Source organism: Macaca thibetana, chromosome 5 (assembly GCF_024542745.1).
Source record: "Macaca thibetana thibetana isolate TM-01 chromosome 5, ASM2454274v1, whole genome shotgun sequence".
In the NCBI taxonomy this organism is placed as follows: Eukaryota; Metazoa; Chordata; class Mammalia; order Primates; family Cercopithecidae; genus Macaca; species Macaca thibetana.
In genome coordinates, this window is record NC_065582.1 from 127,613,651 (window position 1) to 127,621,107 (window position 7,457).

Below are 7,457 nucleotides of genomic sequence, written 5' to 3' on the forward strand. Positions count from 1 at the left end.
CCATACAATGAGCCATCCATACATTGTTTTTCTTTCTTCTTTAAATCCCATCCCATCCCAGAAACACAGGAAAAAGAAACAAGAACAGGAAGAAGAACAAAAACCAAGAGGAGAGAAATGCATTTCTTAGGGAATGGCAAGTGGACAGGCAACAGTGGTCGGGTAGGCCATTTGTGCCTTAAATAATCTTCCCTCTCTTCTGGCAGCTCAGAGGCCGGCAAGGAACATTGTATCACTGAAAGGGAAAATTTTAATCACCTTCCTCTTCATCCTCTCACTCCAATACTGACAAGCCATTTAATCTATCTTAGATATGTTTCATTCATTCACCCATTCATTCAACTTTATAAAACATCTTGACAGTATTACTTAGAATGTGCACAGATCAGTGTACAAATTAAGGCACTTGGAGCAGAATGTAGGTCAACTACATCACAAAGCACACCATTTAGCTCAGTCAATTTTTTTTCTGAGCAAGACTTCCTTAGTAAATGAAATCATGTGTTGATTTATATTCTGGAACAAGAGCTTTTTCTCATTCTGAACCAGTCAGAAAGAGTTCACAGGCTAGCTACAGTCTCAGAGTATCAAGTTACTTGCTAAACAGATAATCCTTGAACTCACCTGAGCTCCATGGTTTGTGGTTAGTTAACAGCAGAGGAGTTCCTGACAGATGTGTGTCCAATAATAAACTTCTCAAATCCTTGTGTACAGCTTGTGCAGTTGAAAGGTAATATCACATCTGAATTTGCAGATTTGCCCCCTTGTGCTCTGTAAAACAGAAGAATTTTATTAAATAAAGAGTGAAGTGTATGTGCTGTGCAGGATGCTAACCACAGATACTAGTGATTAGTACCTTGTGGAGACAAGCATTCAGCTACAGACTTGCCAGTAAAATGTACTCAACATAAAATTTCAATAAAAATGAAGGATACTGGTGCTTGTTAAACAGGCAGATTTTATAACAGTATAAAATGTTGCCAGGCTACACAGCTGAAATAAATTACCTTTGAAATCCTGAGGATGTAAAAAAATTTTTGGTTGTCACTCTTATTATAACACTTGTAGATGGGTCTTAAGAGTAGAGAATGTCTTGATTATTGAGATGTACAATTCAAGTTTCTATGGCCATCACCATTATCTGGACATATTTTGTTGAAAATCACATGGGAAAATGGTGTAACTAGAAACAAGTCGTGGCTATCCAAAGGATCAAACGTTTGTCACCAGGGCACCATAAAGACTGGTAAATTTTAGGAGGAAATGCAAATGTATTCTATATATTAAAACTAAAAACCACTTTAGTAAGTTATTTTTAAATGTACCTGAGAGCAAAGGGACTCTGTATGTGCCACATGAGGGCTACGTGAGGATTGCTCATGAAAGCATAAAGTGGAAGGCAACCCAAATATCCATCAAGCAGTAAATGGATAAATAAAACTGTGGCGTGCCCATGGAATGAAACAATAAGCACCAATTCAAAAAGACATCAATCCATATTATCGCCATGGGAAGACAAGACCTTAACGTGGATAAAAGCAGTATAAAGCGCAACTCAAAATAGTATCTCATTTATATAAAATGTTTTGAAACCCACCTACGAAATGATTTATAAGTGTACAGGGGTGTGTGTGTGTGTGTGTCTGTAAGTATATAGAAAAAGAAAGAAAAGATATATGCAAACTGTTAAAGGTGGTTACTTCTAGAGAGGGGGTTATATACTTCCTGGGAACAGAGAGAGAGAGTGCACAGGAAAGAAAGAGAGAAGAAGGGAGGGAGAAAAGGAGAACAAAAAAAGGAAGGAAGGGAGGAAAAGAAAGTTATAATAATAGCATTCTACCAATTTAAATCAAAACCAGCCAGGCACAGTGGCTCATGCCTGTAATCCTAGCACTTTGGGAGGCTGAGGCAGGCGGATCACTTGAGGTCAGGAGTTCAAGACCAGCCTGGCCAACATGGCAAGACCTTGTCTCTACTAAAAATACAAACATTAGCTGGGCATGGTGGCAGGCACCTGTAATCCCAGCTACTCGGGAGGCTGAGGCAGGAGAATCGCTTGAGCCCAGAGGGGCGGAGGTTTCAGTGAGCCAAGATTGCACCACTGCACTCCAGCCTGGGCAACAGAAATAGAGCAAGACTCCGTCTCAAAAAAAAAAAAAAAAAAAAAAAAAATCAAAACCATTTCATCTCTGAAAAGTGAGGCATTACTTGTTATCCTTACCTTCATCATCCCCCTGGGACATTGGCTAAAGTTGGATCTAAGTCTTGAATTACTAGTATTTCCTGTGACACCTACATATTTCAAAGAAATCTCCCAAACCCCTGCCAGCCCATCTATTTGAGATTTAAATAAACCACTGTCTGGGTAGGTGTGTTTTTAAGATTTTAATTAACTTGCCTGTGACTGGTCACCAGCAGAACCCTACAAATGACCACCTACAAATGAGAACCTCAAACTTTCAGCTTTCCAGCTGACCCAATACCTCAGAAAACTGAAGAATATGACTTCAGAGTACTGATATCTGAGAAGTATTACACGCTCTCATAGAGCTGATCACAATTTTCATAAATCCTCATATTTCTGCCTGTGTTTTGTTTCAGATATCCATGTTCAAGAGAATTGTTTGTTTAAGGCAAAAAATTATTTCTCAGTAATCATCATAGCTAACATAAGGTGCCAATCTCTATTCAAAGCACTTAAACTTTATTAACTCATTTAACTTCACAACAACCCAATAAGGTAGGTATTATTATTATTATTCTCATTTTACAGATGTGGAAATTAAACAGAGAAAAGCTAGGTAATTTGCCCAAGGTTTCACAGCTGGTATAATGATGTCTTCATATCATAATATGAAGTCATGTTGTTGTCGGTTCTGATCTACAATGCAAGACCCAGAGACTTTTGTTTTGTCTCGTCTTTTTTTATTTATTCTGGGAGACCCAGAGACTTTGCTTCACTCATTGTTGAATTGTTGCTGAACATTCACAACGTCTTAAAGGCCAGACTTCAGTCACTCCATTTGGAAGCTCCAGTTGGGGCATTTAGAGGCTGAAGGATAAAATGTGAACTCATCTTGTGTCTGAAGCTGAGGAAAGCCCACAGTTACTCATTACCACAATCTGGATCTGTCTGATGCTACGGCCAAGCATAAACAGGGCAGATGCACACTCAGGATGAAGTCACCTTACCACATACACAGGCAAAACATGCAAATATCCACGGGTTTCACCAGCACAGGAGTCTGTCTAGTCTCCTGGTTTCTCTCAGCTCTCAGAAAGAATGCATGGAATGATGAAAGATTGGTCCTGATCTCTGCTAATGCTTTACTCAACCACTGGAACTGACACCATTTTTTACTCTATGTCTACATCTCTAGCCTATAATCAAATCAAAAGCATAAAAATTAATAGCTCTTCTTTCTACGTTTTAATAGTAGGCTTAAGAATGTTCATTCTCTATGTGATTTGCTACTATAGTATATTAGTAATATTTCAGAACAAGTTTTAGCAGACCACTTGTGGCATACTGTGTATGGCTTCAGGTACAGCTGGATCTAGGAGTTCAAATGATTCATCAGAATCTGGAGTCTCTCCACTCTGCTCTATCAAGCAGCGTCTCCCTTCACAACTTCAAGTCCAGAGACAAAATGTGTGCCTCCTTTCCAGTCATTCATATAACAGCCCCAGGACTAGTTTGGACTGGGTCTGACTGAAATGGCTTGAATCAAATACTCAACCCTAAACAAATATCTGTGGCTTAGGAATGCTGTGCTATGATTGGCAGGCATAGATTACAGCCGAGTCCTGGAACCAAGAGAGAGTAGAGAAATGATGGTTTTCCAGAGGGAAATCAGGGTTAAGTCATTAGAAGAACTGGATATGTACTGGGCTGGGCAAGCCAAAATAATGGCAGTGGGGCAGAGAGAAGAGAGTGGGCTGGCTCTGTAGTGGTGGAGCATAGCGGCAGCGTGAAGATTTTTTGTTAGTAAATTGTTTCGTGTACATTTGTTTACCAGAACAAGGGGAACAGCATAGAAGTATTCTATTCTTGTTCTGACCATGATAGACAATATAGGCACTATGGGACACCCCCAATAAATTACACTCTTAGAAGCTGACTCTTCTTAGCAGTGTCCCATCCACTCCCTCCCTGTGGACTATTGCTCTTCCCAAAAGCCATGAGGTAGGTCCATGTGCTTTTGACATTTCTCGGAGAGAATAAAACAAACATTTATATAGGGTGATTTCTTAAAAACTTTTTATAATGGAAAGTTCCAAACAAAAGTAGAGAGTATAATATACTGTAATGCATCCATCAACCAGCTTCAACAGTTATTAAACATGGACAGTCTTGTTTTATCCATATCCTCACTCTCTCCCGTCCTCTGATTATTTTGAAGCACGTCCCAAACAACATATAATCTGTAGCTATTTCAGCATATATCTCTAAAAGATAAGGACTCTATTTTTTAATTTTTTTTGTTTCTTAGAGACAGAGTCTCACTCCGTCACCCAGGCTGGAGTGCAGTGGCGCAATCTCAGCTCACTACAACCTCCACCTCCCAGGTTCAAGTGATTCTCATGCTTCAGCCTCCTGATTAGCTGGGACTACAGGAGTGCACCACCATGCCCAGATAATTTTTGTATTTTTTGGTAGGGACAGGGTTTCACCATGTTGGCCAGGCTGGTCTTGAACTCCTGGCTTCAAGTGATAGCCCTCGCCACCTCAACCTCCCAAAGTGCTAGGATTACAGGTGTGAGTCACCATATCTGGCCTAGGACTCTATTTTTTTTAGACAAACATATATATCACTATTTCACCTAAAAACATTTAACAATAATCTCCCTCCAAACATTGTAATGGGTTGATATGTCTCTAAAGTCTCTTTTAATCTGTACGTTCCCACTCCATTATTTATTTTACCTTGAAAACAAAATTAACCAAGTGTTTTGTCCTACAGGACCTGGGTGAATTTTAAGGATGCTATCACAGAGCTCTCACTGCAATAGGACGACAGCCAGAATCTCAAGAGCACACCTAGTATAGAAATTAAAATCAAGAATTCTGGAGCCAAATTGCCTGGGTTCATAGCATGGCTCTGCCATTTGTTAGCCACAGGACAATCTCTCTGTGTCTCAGTTTTCTCATCTCTAAAGTGGGGATGACAATAGTAACTACCTCATTGGGTTGCTTTAAGAATTAAATAACTTGGCTGGGCGCGGTAGCTCACGCCTATAATCCCAGCACTTCGGGAGGCCGAGGCGTGCGGATCACAAGGCCAGAAGATTGAGTCCATCCTGGCTAACTTAGTGAAACCCCGTCTCTACTAAAAATACAAAAAATTAGCCAGGCATGGTGGCGGGCGCCTGTAGTCCCAGCTACTTGGGAGGCTGAGGCAGGAGAATGGCGTGAACCCGGGAGGTGGCGCTTGCAGTGAGCTGAGATCGTGCCACTGCACTTCAGCCTGGGCGACAGAGCGAGACTCCATCTCAAAAAAAAAAAAGAATTAAATGACTTAATGTATGTCCAATTCTTACAACAGTGATGCTTAGAATATAGTAAATGATAACATAGATGAGGAAATTGAGAGGCAGAGAAGCTGACTGGTCCCAGATCTCACAGCTAAACAATGGCAGGGCAGAGAGCAGAGCACGGATTCACCCCACTGGTTTAATACTCTGTTTCAAACCATCAGTGAATGTGGGCTGTCATTACTCTGCCCCTCACCAGGATGTTACTGCCATTCTGTTGCTAAATCACTGGGATGAGGTTAGGAACCTTCTGCAGGCCTCAGGCTCCTGTTATGCAAACTGAGGGAACTGGAGGTGTGGTTAAGGTGCCTGAACCCCCTTTTAGAAGGAATCCCAGCAGAAGATGCCCAAGCAAGCCTTGCAGGAAGTTATCCAGGCCACCTTCAAATCAGCGCCAACTGCAGAACCTTTAGATCCCCCAAAAGAGCACCTGTCCCTTTGTAGTGCTTCTGACAGAGAACCCCGAGCAGCGCTAGGCCTCCCTCAACCTGACTCAGGGGTGCCTACCACTCCCCATCATCCTTGACACACATAATCCTGACTGAGGCAGCCTGAATAGCAGCTTCCCCGGATTACTCACCGTGGCCCTGTGAGAAGAATGCCTCTCCCAGGCAGCATCTGCAGTTGTGACCACAGATGGGAGACTAGCCTAATCGGACTTACCAGCAGCTCACCTTGGCTTCCTCAAGGCCCAGTAAGAGGACAGGGCCTTTCTCTGAGCAGAACCTGAGTGATAAAAGTAGCAGGTAAAGCTGATCCAGCCTCAGGCAGACCTCCAGTGGGCCCTCGAGGATGTGAGCGGCAGCTCTGCGGGCCCACCCTGTAGCCACATGTGGACAGCTAGAACAGCCTAGCCTTTCTGACATTGCTGGCCCAAGAGGTTGCATCTTTGGGTTTTTTTTCCTTCTCAGGCTGCTAGCTTCCATCTCAGTTAATACAGAAGGATGGTTGCCATTGTCTCCATTTAAGCATCTGAAATAAATTACTTAGCAAAAACCATTTTCACTGTATCCAAACCCAGTGTCTTCAGTTTGAGCTCCCTGAAATTCCAAACACATATTCAAACCACCAGGAAAGAAGGAAAGAGAGACTGAGAAGAGGGGGACTGAAGCAGGGAAGTCACTGTGAGATTCTCCCCAAAATCCTGAAGTTCAGCCTCTGGATGAAGGACATTCCATGCTGAGACAGAGGGGTTGCTCTCTTCACCAGCATCTTTCTGAAGTGTCTGTGTTAGAGGCAGTTCAGTGCTCACACACCAACCTGAAATTCTTAGTCCTCCCACACATCTCCAGTCAAGGAGCATTGGCCATGCCCCTTCATTGTCCATAAACACCCAAGCTCTCATTTAGAAGCAATTGACTTATCAAATCTTTTCCTATGTATTTGTTCACTAAACCTGTCAAGCAACACATTTAAGCATGACAGAGAAAGAATATGGGCATGTGTTAGGATTCCCTAGAGAAGCAGAACCAATAGGATGAGTATATAGAGAGGAGAGGTTTAGTTTAAGGAAGTGCCTCATGCAGTTATGGAGGCTAGCAAGTCCAAAATCTGCAGGCCTACCCTGCAGAAGGTAGGCTGAAGACTCAGTGAAGAGCCTATACTACAGTTCCAGTGCAAAAGCTGTCTGCTGCACAATTCCCTTACTCAGGGAAGCTCAGTCTTTTATTCCATTCCAGCCTTCAGTTGATCAGATGAGGCCCATCCACATTAAAGAGGGCCATCTGTTTACTCAAAGCCCACTGATTTCAATATAAACCTCATCCCAAAACACCCTCCCAGAAACATCCAGAATAATGTTTGACCAACTATCTGGGTACTAAAGCCCAGCCAAGTTGGCACATCAAATTATTGCAGGGTGTGAGCAGGAGAAAAAAGAAGAGATGAGGTTGCCCTGAGCCCAAATCCAGAAAGCAGGGCAC

The 7,457-nt window shown here is 42.4% G+C and overlaps 1 protein-coding gene across 2 annotated transcripts in view; it reads left to right on the forward strand.

Annotated features, from left to right (window-relative positions):
• THAP6 (THAP domain containing 6) overlaps positions 1–7,457 on the forward strand; it is a 1,073,833-nt gene extending 1,066,376 nt beyond the window's left edge. The window contains exon 6 of one of the 2 annotated variants that reach the window (XR_007725755.1): positions 4,965–7,457. The gene's annotated coding sequence lies outside the window, so the exon portion shown is untranslated. Of the gene's footprint in view, positions 1–2,601; positions 4,902–4,964 lie in introns of those variants that run through there. The other variant, XR_007725754.1, reaches the window with a different exon arrangement.